The sequence below is a fragment of the Lithobates pipiens genome, unplaced genomic scaffold (assembly GCF_037356315.1).
Source record: "Lithobates pipiens isolate NorthernLeopardFrog02 unplaced genomic scaffold, aLitPip1_a1.2 Scaffold_18, whole genome shotgun sequence".
NCBI lineage: Eukaryota > Metazoa > Chordata > Amphibia > Anura > Ranidae > Lithobates > Lithobates pipiens.
This window is the reverse complement of record NW_027507758.1, coordinates 86766984-86790406: the sequence shown is the minus strand read 5'-3', so window position 1 is coordinate 86790406 and position 23423 is coordinate 86766984. Positions and strand designations below refer to the sequence as shown.

The following is a 23423-nucleotide window of genomic DNA, read 5'->3' as shown; positions in this document are numbered from 1 at the left end:
GTGTCCATCGGTGGGATGGCTTCCTCCCCCGCTGCATTGTGTGCGGAAAGAAAGTGCGGATTAAGCAGGTCCCCAAAGGTCCTATAATATAGGAGAGAGTAGCCATCTGGGCCTGGGGCCTTCCCCGGCTTCATTTGAGCTATGGCCAAGGTCACTTCCTCAGCTGTGAGGGACTCGTCCAGGTCAGTGAGGTCAACATCCGAGATTCAGGGAACCCCCGAGTGCTGTAGATATTCCTGGACGGCTATCCTCCTGGAAGATATCTCCCTGGTGGATTGAAGAAGGTTGTAAAGCGAGGTATAGTATTGCCGAAAGATGTCTGCTATCTTTTCTGTGGCAAGTGCTTTAGCATTGCCTTCGTCTAGTAACTCAGGAACAAAAGTGCGTGCCTGTTGGGCTCACAGGGCTCGAGCTAGAAGTTTCCCACATTTGTCACTATGCTCGTAGAAAGTGCGTCTGCTGCAGTTAGCTATCGTCGCTTTAGCTTTGTCTAACACCAGAGTTCGCAGCTGGGATCCGAGGACTGTAAGTTCTGCTAGTAACTAATCTGCTAAGGATTTCTTATGGGAGGATTCCAGAGCTCTAATCTTTTCCAGGAGTTCAACAATTTGTTTGGCCCTGACCTTTCTTATCCGTGAGCCAATCTTGATCATCAGACCCCTGATATAGCTTTTATGTGCCTCCCATACCATCATGGGGGGGCTGTCCCCACTGCCATTGGAGGAAAAGAAGGATCTCAGCTCCCTGGTCATTTCCTCCAAGACCCCCGTGTCCTGGAGCAAGGAGTCATTCATCTTCCACATCCATTGCTTGGGAGAAGGGGCCAACAGATCAATGTCTACGAAGACCGGAGCATGGTCCGAGATTGTGATTGAACCAATGGAAGCAGAAACCACCCTGTAGTTTGCATTTTTAATGCTGCAATCTTTCCTACCCAGGATAATTGTGTTTTCTAACAGTTTGGGGTAATTGGCATCATATAGTTTTGCTGCTGGGAAAGAAAGTTGAATACCTAAATATGAAATGGAAGAATCTTCCCTGTTGTATTTAAATTTTGAACACAAGTTCTCATACAGTTCTTTGGGAATGTTCATAGATAAAGGATAACATTAACTTTATAATAGGATACTCTTCCAAATGTTTCCAGAATTTTTTGTACTTCGGTAAGAGAAATGTCTGGGTTGCTCATAGACAGGATTATGTTGGCAATGAATAATCATAGCTTGTGTTCGGTTTGGCCTAATTTAATTCCCCTTACAGCTGCATTAGAGCGTATTGTTTCTGCTAAGGGTTTGATTGCCAATGAGAATATGATAGATGATAGGGGTCAGCCTTACCTAGTTCCATTTGATAAATCAAAACTTTTCGATGTTGTACCAGAAGTGAATACCTTAGCTCAGTGGTCATCGACCCTGTCCTCAGGGCCTACTAACAGGCCAGGTTTGCAAGATAAATTAAATACATCACATATGATATCATTTGCTGCTCAGTGATTGCAGTATTCTAGTCTCCATCTCCCCAAGGTAATACATAAGACCTGGCCTGTTAGTGGGCCCTGAGGACAGGGTTGATGACCACTGCCTTAGCTGAAGGTTGTGTATATAATGACATTATAGCCACATGGCTAAATCCCTGAAAACCAAACTTTAGTAGTGTTCTTGAAATATAACCCCAGTGAACTCTATCGAACGCCTCCTCTGCATCCAAGGCTAGGAGCAGATAAGGCTTTATTTTCAGCATGCTGGATTAGGTTAATCATTCATCTAGTACTGTCTAGTACCGTCAGGAGCCTGTCGGTCCTTTACAAAGCCTACTTGATCAGGCCCTTTGAGACTGGGTGTAATTTTCAAGAGGCGATTAGCCAATATTTTGGCAAATATTTTGAGGTCAGTATTTAATAGTGAAATGGGCCTATAGTTGGAGGGAGATGTGGGGTCTTTCTCAGGTTTTGGAATAGTTATGATAACTGCTTCCATCATTTCTTTAGGGAAATTGTTTTTGGAGGCCGCATAATCAAAAAGATCAGTTAGATATGGAAGCAGAGTATTGGCAAATGCCTTTCAATATCCTCTGGAGAGGCCATCAATACCTGGTGCTTTGTTAGCTGGTATTGATTTAATGGCATTTAGGATTTCTTCTGCAGCTATTGGATTGTTAATGTTTCCTAGAGATTTAGTGTCAATTTTCGGGAAGATTAATTTTGTTAAAAAATTCCTCTATGTCTTTTGATAAAGGTTGGGGGTGTTCTTGTCCTTTTTAGATTATAAAGCGATTTGCAATATTCTGAGAATGTATCAGCTATTTCTTGAGGATTATACATGACTTTACTTATATTATGGTGAGTAATTTTCTGAATTAAAATTTTGTTTTGTCCTTGACAAAGTTAGGAGGCTAACACCATAGGTTTGTACGCAATACAGAAGGGGTATCATTGAATTTGAAGTACTGTTCCAATCTTTCTTTCAGCATAGACACATACTTCTCCTGAGAAAAAATAAGGGTACTATTTTTCCATAAATATGTATTAGAAAATTTTTCTCCTGTTTCAATTTCCAATGTAATTGTAATTGGAGCATGATCTGACCATTATATTTATTAAGAATCCAGGCTTCCTTTCTCTCTTCTCCTCTGTAGTAAGCTGCCTGCCATCTTGTGTGAGCAGGGAAGCCGGAGCCGGCTCCATCTTGCTTTCTAGGGGACTCGGCTGGGCTGAGAAATTCACCCAGTTTGCAAGGTCCCCGCTATCTTTTAGTTTCCCCATGATGTCCTGCCACTTCTCTGATGTCACCTGAGCCTGCTTATATGGTCAGGTGAGCCTGTTGTCGCTTCTTGCTACAGTGGAGGGATCCGTCATTCCAGAGCTCACAGAAGTGCGGCCATGTACCTCAGCAGTTGGCCACGCTCCTCCAATTTCAAATTTGTTTTGATAAGAAATAGAGCGTCCTATAGGAGGTAACATTAGACACAGACATCATGTGCTTTTATGGGTAATAAATCATAATAGTCATAAAAGACATAAAAGATAAATTGTCATGTTGCAGTGCCACCCAGTGTTCAGTACTGTGTGCTGCATATACTTAAAATGTCATTAAAGCGGAGTTCCAGTGATATTTTTGTTTATTAAAAGTCAGCAGCTACAAAAAGTGTAGCTGTTGACTTTTAGTAAACAACCACTCACCTGTCCCATGATCCAGTGGTGCACTCACCTGTACTGTGTTGTTCCTGTGCCCTCGCTCTGCGGCGTTGGCATCTATACTATGGGCACCTTGCTTTGACAGCTTTCGGCTTCACAGCTGGGTGCCCACTGTGCATGCCCAAGCAGCGCTGCGCTCTGTGACTGGTCATGAAGTGTTCTAGGACCTGTCATGTGTCCCAGAAGACTTTGGGAGGAAGAACTTCTGCTTCGGATCACCTAAGGTGACCGGAACGGAAGTGGGAGGAGGTACCTGTCAAAATCGGGTACCTGATCCCCCCTCCTCTCCAAAAGCTCAGTTTCACAAACAGGAGCAGAGGAGGAGTCCTTAAAGCTGAAGTTCCTCTTTTGGGTGGAACTCCGCTTTAAACTCTGCTTTAATAAAAAATGATATTCAAGTATATATTCTTAAAGTATTGTATATGTGAGAACTTTCTTCTTTTTGTTATGTTGACAGGGATGGAGGCACGAGACCTCACCAGTAGTGATGGCCGAACGGTTCGCCCGGCGGTCGTTTCGCGGCGAATTTCCGACATTCGCGGTCCGCACGTTCGAACGCCTTTTTCCGTCGTTCGCCGCGGCGGACTTACGTGTTTAATGTATACAAGAACTTTAACCTTTGGTGACACGTTTATCATGTGATACAGGACAGCCAATTGAGACATGACAGCACATGGACACTTGTACATTCCCCCTAACCTATAAATACACCCGATCCGGTGGCCATTTTACATTCTTTCTTCTGTTAAGATAGGGACAGGTTCCTGTGTGGAGTAGGGAGAGATAAACCACTAGCTATTTGGTACACAAAAGTTCTTTTCAGGACTGGTATAGGTGTTAGGTGTTGATAGGTTTGCTGTGCTGCTGATTCTTGCAGCAGCCTGAGTGTCTTTTGTTAGTTTAGAGAAAGGGAAAGGACGGTGTATGCTACAGGGACAGCCAGATTAGTCTTTCATCATCATCATCATCATCATCATCATTAGCTGTTACTATCAAGGTCCACAAAAGAGCTGTTCCAGTAACCACTAATCGTTCTCTTTTTTTGCCAATTTGTATAGGGACAGGAAGGAAGCAGTGTTGTCAGGCAGTGAGGGTAATTTTAAAGACTTGCTGTTATTATTAGTTCCACAAAGGTTCTTTTCAGGACTGGTATCAGTGGTACAGTAATAGGCTTGTACATGTATAATATTCTTTCTTCCAAATATAGAAAGGATATTATACTTGACTGCTGCCCTTCTGCTGCAGTCTGCTAAACATTCACAACTCACTTGTTCCACAAAAGTTCTTATAAGGACTGGTAACTTGGTATAGGGTGCTACGGTACATAGGCTTGAGTGCGGTACAGTCTGCTGTTCTGTAAGGACCGCTATCGGTCCACAATAGATAGGGTTGACGTGCACCACTGCTGACCGCTGCCCTATACTGCAGCAGTCCTTCAGCGGTATAGGGACTGACGTACAGTCTGCTAATCACTAACACACAACCTGCTTGTTCCACAAAAGTTCTTATAAGGACTGGTAACTTGGTATAGGGTGCTACGGTACATAGGCTTGAGTGCGGTACAGTCTGCTGTTCTGTAAGGACCGCTATCGGTCCACAATAGATAGGGTTGACGTGCACCACTGCTGACCGCTGCCCTATACTGCAGCAGTCCTTCAGCGGTATAGGGACTGACGTACAGTCTGCTAAAAACTAATACACAACCTGCTTGGTCCACAAAAGTTCTTATAAGGACTGGTAACTTGGTATAGGGTGCTACGGTACATAGGCTTGAGTGCGGTACAGTCTGCTGTTCTGTAAGGACCGCTATCGGTCCACAATAGATAGGGTTGACGTGCACCACTGCTGACCGCTCACCTATACTGCAGCAGTCCTTCAGCGGTATAGGGACTGACGTACAGTCTGCTAAACACTAATACACAACCTGCTTGTTCCACAAAAGTTCTTATAAGGACTGGTAACTTGGTATAGGGTGCTACGGTACATAGGCTTGAGTGCGGTACAGTCTGCTGTTCTGTAAGGACCGCTATCGGTCCACAATAGATAGGGTTGACGTGCACCACTGCTGACCGCTCACCTATACTGCAGCAGTCCTTCAGCGGTATAGGGACTGACGTACAGTCTGCTAATCACTAACACACAACCTGCTTGTTCCACAAAAGTTCTTATAAGGACTGGTAACTTGGTATAGGGTGCTACGGTACATAGGCTTGAGTGCGGTATAGTCTGCTGTTCTGTAAGGACCGCTATCGGTCCACAATAGATAGGGTTGACGTGCACCACTGCTGACCGCTCACCTATACTGCAGCAGTCCTTCAGCGGTATAGGGACTGACGTACAGTCTGCTAAACACTAATACACAACCTGCTTGTTCCACAAAAGTTCTTATAAGGACTGGTAACTTGGTATAGGGTGCTACGGTACATAGGCTTGAGTGCGGTACAGTCTGCTGTTCTGTAAGGACCGCTATCGGTCCACAATAGATAGGGTTGACGTGCACCACTGCTGACCGCTGCCCTATACTGCAGCAGTCCTTCAGCGGTATAGGGACTGACGTACAGTCTGCTAAACACTAATACACAACCTGCTTGGTCCACAAAAGTTCTTATAAGGACTGGTAACTTGGTATAGGGTGCTACGGTACATAGGCTTGAGTGCGGTACAGTCTGCTGTTCTGTAAGGACCGCTATCGGTCCACAATAGATAGGGTTGACGTGCACCACTGCTGACCGCTCACCTATACTGCAGCAGTCCTTCAGCGGTATAGGGACTGACGTACAGTCTGCTAATCACTAACACACAACCTGCTTGTTCCACAAAAGTTCTTATAAGGACTGGTAACTTGGTATAGGGTGCTACGGTACATAGGCTTGAGTGCGGTACAGTCTGCTGTTCTGTAAGGACCGCTATCGGTCCACAATAGATAGGGTTGACGTGCACCACTGCTGACCGCTGCCCTATACTGCAGCAGTCCTTCAGCGGTATAGGGACTGACGTACAGTCTGCTAAACACTAATACACAACCTGCTTGGTCCACAAAAGTTCTTATAAGGACTGGTAACTTGGTATAGGGTGCTACGGTACATAGGCTTGAGTGCGGTACAGTCTGCTGTTCTGTAAGGACCGCTATCGGTCCACAATAGATAGGGTTGACGTGCACCACTGCTGACCGCTGCCCTATACTGCAGCAGTCCTTCAGCGGTATAGGGACTGACGTACAGTCTGCTAAACACTAATACACAACCTGCTTGGTCCACAAAAGTTCTTATAAGGACTGGTAACTTGGTATAGGGTGCTACGGTACATAGGCTTGAGTGCGGTACAGTCTGCTGTTCTGTAAGGACCGCTATCGGTCCACAATAGATAGGGTTGACGTGCACCACTGCTGACCGCTGCCCTATACTGCAGCAGTCCTTCAGCGGTATAGGGACTGACGTACAGTCTGCTAAACACTAATACACAACCTGCTTGGTCCACAAAAGTTCTTATAAGGACTGGTAACTTGGTATAGGGTGCTACGGTACATAGGCTTGAGTGCGGTACAGTCTGCTGTTCTGTAAGGACCGCTATAGGTCCACAATAGATAGGGTTGACGTGCACCACTGCTGACCGCTCACCTATACTGCAGCAGTCCTTCAGCGGTATAGGGACTAAGAGTTTTGTCACAGGGTCATTTAAAAAATGACATGCAGAGGAAGAGGCAGGCCCTTCCGCAGGGGTGGTAGGGGTAGGGCAGGAGCAACAGGCTTGAGCCAAAGTGGGAAGTTGCAGAAGGTGCGTTCAATTACTTTAAAGGATGCACCAGACTTGGTTGAGTGGCTCGCTCAGCCTTACTCTTCTGCACCCTCCTCATCCTCTCGATCTGCACCCTCTTCTTCACTCTCTGCTATGTGCACCCCCAAAGACACTACCACCAACAACACGACCACCACCACCACCACCACATACCTTCCGCTTGAGTCACTGGAATTATTTTCCGATCCATATCAAGAGGACATTTCTGATGCGCAGCCACTCTTGGTATTGGATCAGGAAGAGGAGGTAGCAACAAGCGCTACTCAGCAGTCTGACGCCAGTACCCAGATCAGCCCAAGGAGGAGGTTGGTCCCCGGTGTTGCTGCCTACTCCGAGATCTCTACTTATAGCGGTGGGGAAGGTGACGTTGATGATGACGTGTCTAGTGATGTCACGTGGGTGCCCACAAGAGAGGAAGAGGAGGGGAGTTCAGAGGGAGATATGGACCAGCAGATAGGGAGGAGAAGCAGCAATGACTTACATTGCACAGCAGGGACAAAGCAGACTGCAAATGTATCAGGAGCGAGTCATCGACCATGTACGGTCACATCTGGCGCTCCCAGGACACCGGCACATGGCTCCGCAGTGTGGGCTTTTTTTAACGTGTCCGCTGCTGACAATAGCGTTGCCATCTGCAATCTTTGCAGTCAACGCGTTAGTCGCGGTAAGCCCAATACTCACCTAGGGACGACCGCCTTAAGAAGGCACATGAGCAGCCATCACCGAGCCCAGTGGGAGCAACGGAACACACAAAGCCACACTGCAGGCTCTCACCGTCCAGCCTCGTCTTCTACTTCTCCTTCTCCTCTCTCCTCACAATTGTCCTCCACTCCACCTTCCATCACGCCAAGCTCACATTTTTCTGCAAAAAGGCAGGCTTCCGTGGGCCTAATGTTTGAGCGTAAAAAAATGATGATGCCGGATAACCCTCTTGCCCAACGGTTGGCGGCTGGCTTGTCAGAACTCATAGCCCGCCAACTACTGCCATATAAACTGGTGGACTCGGAGGCCTTTCGCAAATTTGTGGCCATTGGAACACCACAATGGAAGGTCCCAGGAAGGAAGTATTTCTCAGAGAAGGGCATCCCAGAGCTATATGGCCATGTTCAGCGGCAAGTGAATGTATCTCTGGCACACAGTGTCGGTGCCAAGATACATCTGACCACAGACACGTGGTCTAGCAAACACGGGCAGGGAAGGTATATCAGTTTTACTGCCCACTGGGTGAACCTTCTGACGGCCGTCAAGCATGTAACCCGTGGCACCCGTGTAGATTTGGTTTTACCGCCACGGATTGCATGCAGGCCTGACTCTTCTTCTCCTCCTCCTACTCCATCCTCCTCCCTCTCCTCCTCAGCTGCCTCCTCCTTTTCCGCTGCTAGCGTCTCTTCCACTGCACCGCCCAAGCTCCCCAGAACCTATTCCACATGCCAGGTGAGACGTTGCCATGCCGTGCTGCGTCTGTTGTGCCTGGAAGCAAAGAGCCACACTGGCCCGGCACTCCTTTCAGCTTTGCGTTCACAGGCAGATGAGTGGCTAACACCGCTCAATTTGACAGTTGGTAAAGTGGTGTGTGACAACGGTGCCAATCTGCTTAGCGCATTGAAACAGGGCAAAATCACGCACGTGCCGTGCATGGCACACGTCTTAAACTTGGTCGTGCAGCGATTCCTTGTCAAATACCCTGGGGTCCAGGACATCTTGCGGCAGGCAAGGAAAATCTCGGCCCATTTCAGAAGATCTTACACGGCCATGGCTCGCCTTGCTGACATTCAGCGGCGACACCATCTGCCGGTCAGACGTCTTATTTGCGATTGCCCGACGCGATGGAACTCAACCTTCTATATGCTTGATAGGCTGCTCCAGCAGAAACGTGCAGTTAACGTCTACCTGTATGAACTCTGCGAAAGAAACGGTTCTGGGGAGCTGGGTTTTTTTTCACCGCGCCAGTGGCTGCTCATGCGCGACACATGCAGACTTCTGCGGCCATTTGAGGAGATCACCAAACTGGTCAGTCGCAGCCATGGCGCCATCAGTGACATGGTACCTTATGCCTTCTTTCTGGAGCGTGCATTGCGTCGTGTCATTGATCAGGCTGTGGAGGAGCAGGAGCGGGAAGATGAGGAAGTCGCAATGCTGGATGAATTCCCAGGGGGGGCTACTCTATCTGAGACAAGTCAACAACAGGAGTCTGATGAGGAGTCAGAGGAGGATGGTGCCGGGGCGGATGAGCAGGAGCAAGAAGAGCATGCTTTAAACCTTTCTGGGATCCCTGTTGTGCGAGGATGGGGAGAGGAGAATGAAGAGGACGACATTATCCTGGATGATGAGCAGGAGCCAGGCCACCACACCGCTTCCACTTTAGTGCAAATGGGGGCCTTCATGCTCCAGTGTTTTAATAGGGACCCCCGTATAAAAAGCATGAGGGTCAAGGACCAGTACTGGGTGGCAACGTACTTAGACCCCCGGTACAAACACAAAATGGCGGAAATGTTACCGCCGTCGCAGAGGGCTGTCAGAATGCAGCACTTCCAGGCCTTGCTTCGAGAAATGCTGCATTCTGCTTTTGCGTGCGCTGGCAGAGGAGCAATTCCCACTCCCAGAGAAGGATTTGCGGGTACCAATCCAACAGCGCCTGCAAGAAGAGGCCGGTTTGAAGATGTGTTGGTGACTTCGGATATGAGGTCATTCTTTCAGCCGACCCATCGACAGGTGTCATCCGGATCCAGCATCAGGGAACGCCTAGACCGTCAGGTGTCCGACTACATTGGGTTAACGGCCAATGTGGACGCTCTGAGGAGTGATGAACCCCTAGACTACTGGGTGGGCAGGCTTGACCTCTGGCCAGAGCTTGCCCAATTTGCAATCGAACTGTTGGCTTGCCCCTCATCCAGTGTCCTGTCCGAAAGGACGTTCAGCGCAGCAGGGGGGATTGTGACCGATAAGCGTACTCGCCTAGCTCACCACAGTGTTAACTACCTCACATTTCTAAAAATGAATGAGGCATGGATCTCGGAGGAATTCAACACATGTGACCAGTAGACCATGTATATGTCTATAAACTATTTTTTTAATCAAGCACACAGACCTTCTTAATTCATTTGGCTCACTTCCTTGACCCAAAAAAGCACACCGTACTATATGCCCCTACCCTCCTCTTTGAAGAGGTTGAGCGGTGTCATATTTCTACTGGGGCTGCTTATGATATCCCTGTGCTGTGCTGACTTCCTCCTGGGGGTTCTTATTATGAAGGGATCACACTATCCCTGTGCTGTGCTGACTTCCTCCTGGGGGTTCTTATTATGAGGGGATCACACCATCCCTGTGCTGTGCTGACTTCCTCCTGGGGCTGCTTACGGTGCTGCTGTCAGTGCTGTATGTCACGGTGCTGCTGTCAGCGCTGTATGTCACGGTGCTGCTGTCAGCGCTGTATGTCACGGTGCTGCTGTCAGCGCTGTATGTCACGGTGCTGCTGTCAGCGCTGTATGTCACGGTGCTGCTGTCAGCGCTGTATGTCACGGTGCTGCTGTCAGCGCTGTATGTCACGGTGCTGCTGTCAGCGCTGTATGTCACGGTGCTGCTGTCAGCGCTGTATGTCACGGTGCTGCTGTCAGCGCTGTATGTCACGGTGCTGCTGTCAGCGCTGTATGTCACGGTGCTGCTGTCAGTGCTCTGTATTACGGTGCTGCTGTCAGATGCCTCTATCACGGTGCATGTGTCATTCCGGTATGTCACGCTGCTGGTGATCATCTCCTGCACCCTCTTCTTTGCCTACCCTGGTCCCTGACCTTCCCTCTCCTCCATTGCCTTCATTAGCTCCATAGTCCTGAATTGTTAGAACAATTTCCCAAATAAAATAAAAATGCTTGTAGTTATCGATCCCAAATTCACCTCATACATGTATTATGTCATTGTCCAGATGGTGGGACTACGTTTTACCCCCTAATAATTACCACGTGGCCGCAAATTCGACATGAAGGTTTGCAAAGTTCGCCTCCCATTGAAGTCAATGGGGCCCGCGGCGAACGGTCGGTTTCGCGAACGTTTGGGTCCGTTCGCATTTCGCGTTCGCGAAACGTCCCGTCGGAAGTTCGTCCATCACTACTCACCAGGTCTCTGCCTCATTCAAAGTCCCAAAACTCCCCCCTTGTTTCTTTGCTAATGCAATTAGATATGGAAGCACTCAGTTCTTACAGAGTTGGGTCTGACACCAGTAATTGGTATATCACATTTGCAGTTGGTTGTACCACACCATCAATTCATTCTGCCTTTTGTCCACTATGATTTCATGTCACCCTTGCCAAGGGATTAGACATCCATCAGGCTGGTTTCTGCCTGTTCCATTCATCAACCAGACATTTAGGTATTTTCACATGCTGTGATGTCAGTGCCTCATGATCTGGATCCATGAGCCTTCAGCTCACATCTTTTCCGGAAGCTGCGATGCACACCGTGGGGTCTCCCTCCTCCCCCCTGGGCGGGGGGGATACCTCCGCGATGTGCATCAACGTCACGTTACACATTGTGCGTGTGACGTCATTCTGAGCGCCTTCCCGCCGTTAGAGTTTTCCATCTGTGGCTTATGGGAGGTACTATTGGCGCTGGTCGCTCGGATGTTGGTGCTTCCCCCTCACTTTGCACGGTGGCAAGGCATTTGGGAGTGTTTTGCGTGTGGGCCTATATAAGTTTCATTTGGGGTGGCTTATCCATTCTGTTGGTTCTCCCTCACTCTATGGATAGCACTTATTACCTTGTATCGCAGCTTCCTATGACTCAGCACCAGGTGTCATGTTAGCAATATACATTCACTTTTATATATTGGTAGTCCACATATTGGGTATTTGATTCTATCCTTGGTGGCATTGGTTTCTTTACATCACTTTTTCTATCTCTTATTCTTTTTTTGTTGGGCTTCACTGACACTATCACAGCCACAGCTGCACTACCCTGCTTTATATATTTAAGCACAGAATATATGGCATATATTCTAAATTATACACGTTCATATTTTTTTTAGAAGCCCCAAGATGTTATTGGCTACACTTATAATTATTTCTGGGACCACCACTCCATGGATATTTGTCCTCCCCTGGTGTTGCCATGTGTGGGCCCTGAATGTGCCTCATGCTACCTGAAAAAAATGCCCCAAGGGGCGCTTCAAGCGCTCTATGTTACACTTTCTTTACATGGCGGTTGTGAGTATTCGCCAGACAAGGGGGTACCCCCGATTTTAAATAAATCTTTCTTTTGTTTTCTCCTTCATAAAGGTAGTGATTTAAAAACCCATATATTTAATTTCAGATATACACGTCTGCTCTTGAAGAGTGGATAAAACTCCATGAAACGCGTCGAGCCCTACGTACATGCAATGTCTAAACCTATCATGTGTTCAGTTTTTCTTATAGAGTCATATGTACATGCAATGTTTAAACCGATCATGTGTCCAATTTTATTCATATGAACAATTGTATTTTCTTATGATTATCAACAATTTTTAAATGTAATAGGAAGTCCCACAAGTGAAGTAGATACAATTTCTCTCCACTGTTATGTATTATCATGTTCCTATATGTATATAGATCAAATATATTATGCCATTAACTTTCATTTTGTATGAATTTCATTATGATATACATTTAATATACTATAATATTTATTTGACCCCTCATTGTTGACTGCATGCTTCATTCAAAGTCCCACCCCTTTCTTCTTCTTTTTTCATGTACATGTGAAACCTTACCTTGTAAAACAACCCATTCAGTTTAAAATAGAAATGATGGCAAAACATTTTGTATAAACACTGTATAAAAAATAATAATAAATACCTTTCTCCCCTTTTTAAAATGATCATATACCTTCTGTTCTAAGTTGCATAAGGAGCTTAGAGAGTTAGGGGAGAGGTAGCAGTACACTGGTCTTCCCTGTGAGTGGCTGTGCAGGAGGGGCATATCAGCATAAGTCTGATCATTGGAGAAGAGCAGTCTGAGTTCCCAGTACAACCAGAACACTGTACTTTGCTCTCATGCCTAGTGGGGTCAGTTTTCAAAAGGAAAACAGAGGGACTGGCAGGAACACCAGGGATTTCACACAAAGGAAGCAATGCAGAAATTTAGAAAAGCAGAAAGGAAAAAGGAGAAATAACACAATAAGGGAGCCCCCAAAGCTGCATAACCCATAAGTATACAAAAAATACAGGAAATTTCCCCAGGTTTTTTTTTTAGCAGCAGAGAGTTGGTGTAAGAATAATTGATGTAAAAAAATCATTTATTTAACAGACAATAGTAATTCCAAATGAACAATAATACATCATCCATATAGGTAGTGCGACAAAAACAAACATGGAACATCATTCATAGCAAAAAAATACTCTATGTACAGGCATGGTTTGCCAATTGTATTCGTAGCATATGTATCCACATGAAAAACCCCGATGCATTTCGACCCTTGCGATTTCCGGTCTCTTCAGGGGGATTTATATTCTAGGGAAAATATCTAATTAAAGACTTTGGACAATATAAAAATATATATAGGTATAGTATTTCATTTTAAGCAAAATTACGTCTCCATGCATATAGAAGTATAGTTACAAATACAATTGGCAAACCATGCCTGTACATAGAGCGTTTTTTTGCTATGAGTGATGTTCCATGTTTGTTTTTGTCGCACTACCTATATGGATGATGTATAATTGTTCATTTGGAATTACTATTGTCTGTTAAATAAATGATTTTTTTACATCAATTATTCTTACACCAACTCTCTGCTGCTAAAAAACCCCATGGGAAATTTCCTGTGTTTTTTGAAAAGCAGAAAGGGTTCCCTTTTCATACAAGTCCATGGTACAAAAGGCACATATCAGAAATTTGAAATGCTGGGTTGACATATTCTTTAACTAAACCTAGTACTTTTTATTGCTCCAACCCACCTCCAAATCTCCAAATTCCTCTAGGGTTCTGCACTAAGGTAAAAATGTCCCAGTTGTTATATCGCCCCATTACTCCCCTTTCTTGAGCCCTCTCTTGATTCAGTGCTGTGCCCGTCTGCAGCTGCACTGCTCTCGCTCTCTTCTCACAGGACTACTGCTGTCAGTTAAATCCTGTGGGGAGGGAGCTGGGCGCAGGGCTGAGCCATGCTTTCTGTGTCTATGGATACACACAGCCCGGCTCAGGAGCTTGTCTGCAGGTGTCCCCCTCATAGGCAGCAGCTTCCCATGGTGGGACACAGCAAGAAGAGGAACCTAGGGCACTAGCAGCGCACCCCATAAGAGGAGGTTTGGGCCGCTCTGTGCCCTTACCTGCATAGAGCAGGTAAGCATACCATGTTTATTATAAAAAAAAAAACACAAGTCTTTACAACCACTTTAAGGCTTTGTGCTTTTAGAGTTGAATGTTAGGGAATGTTACATTCACCCCGCGAAAGGCAACAAAGGGAAAAATAAATTTATCATGTATTGAAGACATTACGGTTTGTATTTGGGACTTCTGCGTAAATGCCGAGTCCTTCACATGGTAAATTCTTATATACAGACCCCTGTGTTTCACAAGAGTTTAGGAATACAGTGTTTTTCTATTATCTGTAACTCAGAAGTGGCTAGGATATGTGATTCAAGGTTGCCAACCTCCTGCAGCATTTCTTACAGACAAAAAAAAAAGGGAAATTTACTGATGGTACACTTTTTTACTGACAACCTGAAAAATCTCACAACTCCTCCTAAAAACTAGGACAACCAATATTTCAACAGTATACACATAATATGGGAACACTGACAATACCTAGAACAGTGATGGTGAACCTTGGCACCTCAGATGTTTTAGAACTATGGTTCATTTCCCATTATGCTCATGCACTCTCACTCAGTGTAGTGGAGCATCCTGGGAAATGTAGTTCCTAAACATCTGGGGTGCCAAGATTCGCCATCACTGACCTATAACAAGTCATCTGCCTGGTTTACACTTACAAAAGTCAACACAGCATGACAAATCATCAGCCCTTGATATTTACAAACAGTTGTAAAAGTTTTTAAAAACTGTCTGTAAATTTACTGACGATTGGCAACCCTGATGTGATTATGTTAGAAGTAAAAGACAAAACTCACTAATACAAATGCAAAACAAATAGCTAATAACCTGTGTTCACTTTTTGTATTTAAATGCACAGTTTGGAAGAAGAAAAACACATTCCAAAAGGTTTTAGGCAGCAGGAAGAGCACCATGAACCAAATTCAAAACTGGTTCTGCGAGTCAACAATGCAAACTGGTTGTTTCATATTCCAAAAGGGCAGCCTCCCCATCCAAAAAATCCTCTCTCCTCTGCCCTTCACTGACTGACAACATCACTTATTCAGAGCAGAAGAATGGACATTCCTGCTAAAGCATCCTATGGAGCCTCTTACAGCCAAGAGTTGTTTTAAAGTGGTGTTATTTACCCCAAAAAATTTATTAAATTGCAGCTTACCAATTAGATGTAGTGGTTTCTTTCGTTTTCTTTCTTTTTTTCCCCTTTATTTTACACCCGGTGATTCAGCCAATAATTCTGTTATTTTTCACATCCTTTAACAGATCAAGCTGTCCAGCAAAAATGGCAGTTACAGGATTGAGATAAACCATTTAAAGTGGTTCTAAAGGCAGAGGTTTTTTTTTTACCTTAATGCATGCTATGCATTAAGGTAAAGAAAAAACTGCTGCATGCAACTCCCCCTCTAGCCTCCCTAAATACTTACCTGAGCCCGATCTCGATCCAGCGATGTGCGAGAGAGCAGAGGCTCCCTTGGCTCTCCCTTTCCTCATTGGATCAGACACAGCAGTTGGAGCCATTGGTGTATGTGTAAACATTGGTGACACTTCATGTGCTGCACTGGTGTGTGGTGACATCCTGTGCACCGTGGAAAAATACAGACATGCTGCATTTTTTTGCACTGCACATCAAATCACGTCAGCATTGTGGTGTGAACAGAGCACCTAGAAATCTATAGTTTTCTATGTACCCTAAGGTTCCATTTACAAAAAAAAAAAAAACACATATACAAGTGTTTTTTAATTACAGATCTGAACACAGCTGCATTGTTTTCAATGGGGCCTTTCACACAGGTGCGTAAACATAAGAGTTTGTTACACGCTTGTGCATATAAAGCATTTGTAAGCACGCAAATTAAAGGGGTTGTAAAGGTAAATGTTTTTTCACCTTAATGCATTCTATGCATTAAAGTGGAGGGCCACCCTGAAAACAAACATTTTTTAAAAATTACAAAAAAATCTAAAAAAAAAAAAAATGAAAAACATTTTTTTTTTTACTTACCAGAAATGCCTGTTGCTAGGCACATAATCCTAATCTTCCTCTTCCTCCTGCGCAGAGATCTTCTGTCTTCTCTCTTCGTCGCGGTGTCTTCTGGGTAATGGGTCGCGCTGTGTTCTGGGAACTGTGTGTTCCAGAACACAGCGCGTCCCATTCAGAAAGCGCTGCGGGACTCGCGCATGCGCAGTAGCTGCGGGACTCGCGCATGCGCAGTAGGAAACGGGCAGTGAAGCCATAAGGCTCCACTGCCTGTTTCCCTAGAGGGAATGGCGGCGCCGGGACCCGAGAGCCGAGGGACGGGTCGGCCTCGGGCGGCCGACATCGCGGGCGCCCTGGACAGGTAAGTGTGTTTATTAAGTCAGCAGCTGCAGTGTTTGCAGCTGCTGACTTATTTTTTTTTTTTTTTTAAACGGCCCTCCTCTTTAAGGTGAAAAAACATCTGACACTGCCTGCGCCCCCAGTCCCTCCGTTTTACTTACCTCACCCCTCGAAAATCCCGCGCTCGCCCCCGCCGTCCTTCTTCACCACTCAACCTGGCCACTGATTGGCTGGAGTGGATGGATGGAAAGCAGAGCAGCCATTGGGTCGCATCCACTCACATCCACTGATGCGGAGCGCCGGGGGCGGGGCCGTGTGATACAGCGAGCAGCTATAGCCGCCGGCTGTATCACGGGAGCGCGCCCGCAGATGCTTATTACCATGCGAGGGAGCTCGCATGAACGTGAGAAGTGCCTGCAGGAGGAAGCAGAGACAGCCGCCGAGGGACCCCAGAAGAGCAGGTTCGGGGCCACTCTGTGCAAAACAAGCTGCACAGTGGAGGTAAGTATAACATGTTTGTTATTAAAAAAAAATAATAATAACTTTACAATCCCTTTAAGTCTAAAAAAAGGGAAAATAGCATATCACAAAATCATAATCTGTAGGTATAAGCATTTTTATGCATTTAAACACATCTACAGTATACACAAGTATTATACTGATCATTAAGTAGGAACTTTTCTCCTAGAAAACACATCTGTAATAACATGAGTAAGGTTTCCTTTACATGCTGTAAAAAATGCACATACAAGTCTCTTTTAGCTTTACTGCTACAGTGTGGCCTGGCTGCGTAGGATCATGCAAATATACATGATTTGCATTTTCTGGTTAAAGGGCACCCGCCGCCCCAGCTGTGCTGTTATTCACTACAGCACGAGCTGATCGAACAACAGGAGCGAATGACAGAAGACGGCCCTATGTTGTTGTTTTTTTGCATATTTGTCACACTTAAATGGCTCAGATCATCAAACAAATTGTATTATTACACAAAGATAATCTGAGTAAATACAAAATGCATTTTTTTTTAATTATTTATTTGAAATTATTATGTGAAAAAGTAATTGCTCCCTCCCATGCTGAATCATGAATGAACTGGGATTAACCACAATTTTTTGGAAAGCTGAGTTAAATTTTACTTGCCACATACAGGCCTGATTACTGTCAGACCTGTTGAATCAAGGAATCACATACATAAGAGTTGTCTGACAAAGTGAAACATGCTAACAGATCACAAAAAGCCACACATCATGCCACAATCTAAAAAGTTCAAGAACAGATTAGAAACAAACATGTATCGGTCTAGGAAGGAGTTCAAAGCCATTTCTAAGGCTTTGAAACTCTAGTAACCACGGGGAGAGCCATTATCCACAAATGGAGATAACTTGGAACAGCGGTGAACCTTCCCAGGTTGGCCTACAAAAATTACTCCAAGAGCATGACAACGACTCATGCAGGAGTTCATAAAAGGACCCAGAACAAAATCTAAAGAGCTGCAGGCCTCACTTGCCTCAGGTAAGATCAGTGTTCATGATTCAACAATAAGAAAGAGACTGGGCAAAAATGACATCCATGGGAGAGTTCCAAGGCCAAAGCCACTGCTGACCAAAAAGAAAACAAAGGCTCATCTCACATTTACCAAAAAACATCTTGATTATGCCCAAGACTTTAAGACAAATATTCTATGGACTGATGAGACAAAAATTTTACTTTTTGTAAGGTGTGCGTCCCGTTACAGTTGGCATAAAACGAATACAGCATTTCATAACAAGAATATCATACCAACAGTCAGACATGGTGACTTGATGGTCTGGGGCTGCTTTGCAGCTCCAGGACCTGGACGACTTATCATAATTGATGGAACCATGAATTCTGAGCTCCTAAAAAATCCTAAAGGAGAATGTCTGGCCATCAGTTTGTGACCTCAAGCTCTTCGGTTATGCAGCAGGACAATGATCTTTTCCCGGGAGCAGACTGTAGAAGGACGCGGTGTTCCGTCTCCATGACAGACTGCGGGACTAACTTCAGCAGAAAGCTCGGTGTGCGCAGGCATGTCCGGCGCAGGCACAGTGCCTTCTTGTTTAGTTCAATATCTATAATCCATTAGAACAATGGACATCACTAATCTGTTTTGGCAACGCCAGTATTTTAATGACCATGAGGTGGAAGAGCTCTGCACTAATCCCCATATATATTGTATGCTGTGCAGTGTTGTGTTCTATCCCCATATATACCACAGACCTATATAGTATTTATGAGGGAACGATGGACTCCTAGTAACCGGTTTAGTGACTTTCTGGTGTAAAAATAAAACATTCTGTTCAAGTACAGTGCCTTTGCGAAAGTATTCGGCCCCCTTAAACTTTTCAACCTTTTGCCACATTTCAGGCTTCAAACATAAAGATATAAAATTTTAATTTTTTTGTGAAGAAATACCAACAAGTGGGACACAATTGTGAAGTGGAACGAAATCTATTGGATAATTTAAACTTTTTTAGCAAATAAAAAACAGAAAAGTGGTGCGTGCAAAATTATTCGGCCCCTTTACTTTCAGTGCAGAAAACTCACTCCAGAAGTCAGGCGAGGAACTCTGAATGATCCAATGTTGTCCTAAATGACTGATGATGATAAATAGAATCCACCTGTGTGTAATCAAGTCTCTGTATAAATGCACCTGCTCTGTGATAGTCTCAGGGTTCTGTTGAAAGCGCAGAGAGCATCATGAAGACCAAGGAACACACCAGGCAGGTCCGTAATACTGTTGTGGAGAAGTTTAAAGCCAGATTTGGATACAAAAAGATTTACCAAGCTTTAAACATCCCAAGGAGCACTGTGCAAGCGATCATTTTGAAATGGAAGGAGCATCAAACCACTGCAAATCTTCCAAGACCTGGCCGTCCCTCTAAACTTTCAGCTCAGACAAGGAGAAGACTGATCAGAGATGCAGCCAAGAGGCCCATGATCACTCTGGATGAACTGCAGAGAACTACAGCTGAGGTGGGAGAGTCTGTCCATAGGACAACAATCAGTCGTACACTGCACAAATCTGGCCTTTATGGAAGAGTGGCAAGAAGAAAGACATTTCTCAAAGATATCCATAAAAAGTCTCGTCTAAAGTTTGCCACAAGCCACCTGGGAGACACACCAAACATGTGGAAGAAGGTGCTCTGGTCAGATGAAACCAAAATCAAACTTTTTGCCCACAATGCAAAACAATATGTTTGGCGTAAAAGCAACACAGCTCATCACCCTCAACACACCATCCCCACTGTCAAACATGGTGGTGGCAGCATCATGGTTTGGGCCTGCCTTTCTTCAGCAGGGACAGGGAAGATGGTTAAAATTGAGGGGAAGATGGATACAGCCAAATACAGGACCACTCTGGATGAAAACCTGTTGGGGTCTGCAAAAGACCTGAAACTGGGATGGAGATTTATCTTCCAACAAGACAATGATCCCAAACATACAGCAAAATCTACAAAGGAATGGTTCACAAATAAACGTATCCAGGTGTTAGAATGGCCAAGTCATAGTCCAGACCTGAATCCAATCGAGAATCTGTGGAAAGAGCTGAAAACTGTTGTTCAAACGCTCTCCATCCAACCTCACTGAGCTCGAGCTGTTTTGCAAGGAAGAATGGGCAAGAATTTCAGTCTCTGTGCAAAACTGATAGAGACATACCCCAAGCGACTTTCAGCTGTAATCGCAGCAAAAGGTGGCTCTACAAAGTATTAACACAAGGGGGCCGAATAATTTTGCACGCCCCACTTTTCATTTTTTATTAGTTTTTTTTTTTTTTTTTATCAGAAAAGTTTTTATTAGAAAACATAATAATACAAGACATCCGTAACATCGACCACGCAGTGCACCAACGTACATAGTATGGAATCTGGATAACAAACATAGTCTCCACATAGGGAATAAAGCAAAGGGGTACAATAAGTTTGAACAAGTAAAACAGAAGCGTTGGTATACAGACAAAATAAGAAAAGTTGTCATAGATCAGGACATCCTTACAAAAAAAAAGGAGAGAAGGAGAAGCCTTCCGTTCATTTTCATTTTTTGACTTTTTGTTTTCTTTTTATGCTAGATAAAAAAGAAGAAGAAAGGAGAAAACAGTATAGGGGGGAGTCAGAAATCCCTGAGAATCATAACACATGGGAGTAGTGGTGTGCATAGCACCCTCACCCTAACATCGTTCAACAACATGTCTCAAACAATTGTGTACAGAAGCTCTAGACAGGTAGTATAGATCCCATGGTGAAGGTTGAGGTCAGGTCAGCCTTGTAGCAACCTATTTTGAATCAACTGGTGCGGCGCCAGGCCTGGTAGGTCAAGCCAGTCTTGCCAAAGGTTATAGAATTTTTGGGGGGTGTTCCTATGTTGGTAAGTCAGCTTTTCACGTATCAGCATTCTATTAACCTGATCAATCCACTGTTGCCTGCTGGGTACCCTGGGCGTGATCCACAGCTGGGCTATCAGTTTACGGGCTACATAAAGTAATCGGAGTATTGCCGTGTGTACGGCTGGGGTTAGGGATTCTTCATCCAGGGCCCCCAGCAGGCAGATCACAGGATTTGTGGAAACTACAACTCTGAATACCTGATTAATAGTCTCCAAAATCGCAGTCCAGTAGCGAACCAATTTAGGGCACTTCCAGAACATATGGAGAAGGTCTCCATGGTCTCTTTTACATTTAGGGCACAAGGGAGAGTCCCGAAGGCCCCAGTCATCCAATTTGGTCGGCGTCCTGTAGGCTCTATGTAATAAGTAAAGATGTGAAAGTTTTTGGGAGGCTGACACTGATACCAGGGGAGCAGAGACAAGACAAAGATCCCAAGTCTCTTCATCTATCGGTCCTAGGTCCCCCTCCCATTTACGCCTGCTCGGCAATGTGGCCGAGTCTTGAAGCGCACCAAGGATAATGGCATACCCCCTTGAAATCATACCCTTTTTACTATCTGTCATCATGATTGATTGCACAACAGCATGGTTGGTCAGGCCAAGCGGTGTAGCTCTGGACTGGGACTGCAAAGCATGCCTCAATTGAAGATACCTAAAAAAGTAATTGCGTGGTATTGCAAACTCCCCTTGTAGCTCTAAAAAGGACTTGAGTACCGGGCCGCTGTACAATTGGGACAGATATTCCAGGCCTTTAACCTGCCAGCCGCGGAAACCCTTGAGCTTCAGCAGCTGATGATAATAACCATTGTCCCAGATAGGAGTAAGAGAAAAAAAGCCCTGTATCTTCAACAGCCGCTTAACATACTTCCAGAGTGTGTTCAATAAAACTACAGTTGGTGCCCCCCTAGGTAGATAGGGGAAACCTGCTTCTAAGTTTGAGAATGCTATACGGTGGTGATCTGGGTGGTCCAGCAACCTGCGAATGGGGTCCAGCGGGTCTTCCAGTCCCCACCCACCGAGCTGCTGCAATTGGGAAGCCAAAAAATAGGCCCTGGCATGCGGAACTGCCAAGCCCCCCGCCTCCTTACCATACTGCAGTATCCTCAGACAGGCCCGGACTGGGACAAAAATAGGCCCGGGCATTTTAGACCGAGCAGCCCGGGGGGTGGGTTCACAGCAGCGGCGCTTCGTGGGGGCAGTTGATGATGGGATGTGGGGTTCCAGCACCTTGCACCTCTGGACCCCTTTACATTACACGGTGCCCTGCACCTATGGACCCCTTTACAAGCACCCTGAACCTCTGGGCCCGTTTACATTACACAGCACCCTGAACCTCCAGTTCTGGACCCCCTGCATGTTACACAGACCCCCCTACAGTGCAGATGCCCTCTCTACAGTGCGGACCCCCTCCCTACAATACAGAACCCCCTCTCACTACAGAACCCCCCTACATTACAGACCCTCCTACAATACAGACCCCCCTACAAATACAGAACCCACTTCATTACAGACACCCCTACAATACAGAACCCCCCTACATTACAGACACCCCCTACATTACAGACCCCCCTCCTACATTACAGACCCCCCTACAATACAGACCCCCCTACACTACAGAACCCCCTACACTACAGAACCCCCCTACATTACAGACCCCCCTACATTACAGACCTCCCTACACTACAGAATGCTCCTTACAATACAGACCCCCCTACAATACAGACCCCCCCTACAATACAGAACTCCCCTACATTACAGACCCCCCTACATTACAGACCCCCCTCACATTACAGAACCCCCCTACATTACAGAACCCCTACATTACACAACCCCCCTACATTAAAGACCCCCCTACACTACAGAACACCCCATACAATACAGCCCCCCCCTACAATACAGAACCCCCCTACATTACAGACCCCCCTACACTACAGAACTCCCCTACAATACAGAACCCCCTACATTACAGACCCCCCTACACTACAGAACCCCTACAATACAGAACCCCCTACATTACAGACCCCCCACACTACAGCACTCCCCTACATTACAGACCCCCCCCTACACTACAGAACCCCCTACAATACAGAACCCCCCTACAATACAGAACCCCACTACATTACAGACCCCCCTACTCTACAGAATGCCCCTTACAATACAGACCCCCCCTACATTACAGAACCCCCCTCACTTTACAGAACCCCCTACATTACAGAACCCCCTACATTACACAACCCCCCTACATTACAGACCCCCCTACACTACAGAACACCCCATACAATACAGGCCCCCCTACAATACAGAACCCCCCTACATTACAGACCCCCCTACACTACAGAACTCCCCTACAATACAGAACCCCCTACATTACAGACCCCCCTACACTACAGAACCCCTACAATACAGAACCCCCCTACATTACAGA

The 23423-nt window shown here is 45.6% G+C and overlaps 1 long non-coding RNA gene across 1 annotated transcript; it reads left to right on the top strand.

The window, feature by feature from the left end:
• The first annotated feature begins 1785 nt into the window (after window positions 1-1785).
• LOC143990072 (uncharacterized) lies at window positions 1786-15450 on the top strand. Its single transcript, XR_013277138.1, has 2 exons — window positions 1786-1886; window positions 15146-15450. It is a non-coding gene; the product is annotated as an uncharacterized LOC143990072 (long non-coding RNA).
• Window positions 15451-23423: the final 7973 nt, after the last annotated feature.